Source organism: Capsicum annuum, chromosome 1 (assembly GCF_002878395.1).
Source record: "Capsicum annuum cultivar UCD-10X-F1 chromosome 1, UCD10Xv1.1, whole genome shotgun sequence".
Lineage (NCBI taxonomy): Eukaryota > Viridiplantae > Streptophyta > Magnoliopsida > Solanales > Solanaceae > Capsicum > Capsicum annuum.
Window position 1 is genome coordinate 211,249,565 of NC_061111.1, and position 1,729 is coordinate 211,251,293.

Consider the following 1,729-nt stretch of genomic DNA (forward strand, 5'->3'; position numbering starts at 1 on the left):
GACATAAACAATTCTTGAAGAATTGTTTATGTCGTTTGTTCTCATGATAAGTTGGTTGGACCAACTAATATTGGGATTGAATCCCTTCAAATCTAAAAATTATAAAAGGTGAATAAAGACCCGTTCATCTATCATGTGATATGTTAAAATGATGCATCAATAAGATGATCACATGTACATTTATTGTCAACCTGCAGTTTGACATTCATAAAGTTGTTTGCTCAATCAAATTGAGTTAAGCATGACTTTTCAGATTGTGTAATCAAGATAATTCATCTTGATGATGATGGTTTAGCATTGAATGCCTTCGATAAATATCTAAATCATTGTTAATGAGAACAAAACTTCATGTATTGGTCTGAAATATGATATATTGCAATAGTACTTGTATGCATTAGACCAATAAATTATGATTATTTCTTCCCTCTCAATTGGTTCAAGGTCGGGAACCAATTATTCCATTTAATAATTTTAATGTGCGGTATACGATTAATGAATATACCATAATGAACAAAGATGGATTCCTCTAAGAAGTAGAGAATGCATGTTAGTTTTCCTAACATAAGGGGGAGATTATAAACACTATGAAATATGTTAGAAATTATCACCAGATCTTCATCCAAAAGATAATTCAAGTCAAATGTCAAAAGCATCTCATATTAAGCGCAAATGCTCTTATTTTGTGTTCCTAAAGGACAAAATCTACGCATGCATAAAGCGTGGTAGACTAATCGGTTTCAAATGAAATAATCCTTGAAAAGAATAAAGAGCAAATAATCATAATAAGAAGGAAATGTGCTCTTGAAGAGCCTACGACATAACACTTCATGAAACCTATGAGAGGTTCAGGTACCTGAAATAATGAAGTGATGAGATCTCAAAATGTTATGTCACATTGTGAACCGATACAAAATGATATATCATCGATAATATCTTTGATATAATATTGACGCAATAGTGTAAAAGATTACGAGAATTCGAATTCTACGTTTATTTAAGCATGCTGACGTAGAAACATTTATCAAGTGACCTGAAAGGATGCATTTTGATAAGCGTAAAACTTATTTGATTTGCAGTCCAGACACTTGAAGATGTCACACTTGACATGTTGGATATTGTTACTTGATAAACATCCATATGAAAATCCCTAAAGGATTCAAAATGCCTGAAGCATATAAAGTTTTTGGGAAACTTTTTATTATCCTTATAAGATATAATTTGATGATTTGAGTATCATTGAAACTCTTGGAGAGTTTTCAAAAGCAATAGAGTATTTTCTTAAATGAGAAACATGCAAAAATTGAATAAGGATCTATTCCGACCTTAAGAAAAGAATGAGGAACTCCTTGGTTATGAAGTACCATATCTTAGTGTAATTGATGCACTAAAGTATCTTGCAAATACTACAAGACCTGATATAGCTTTTTTTTTAGTTAATTTATTAGCGAATTTGCAGTCTCGATCTTATTGGTCATGCTGATTTTGGGTACTTATCTGACCTAAATAAAACTCGGTCTCAAATAGGCTATGTGTTCATATGTGGTGGTACTACAATATCTTGAAGATATACAAAGCAGTCTATCATATCCACTTCATCGAATCATGCTGAGATAATAGCTATTCAAGAAGCAAGCCGAGAATGTGTATGGTTGAGGTCCATGATACATATCATTCGAGAAAAATATGGTGTGAAATATGACAATATACCCACAATTTTATACGGAGATAA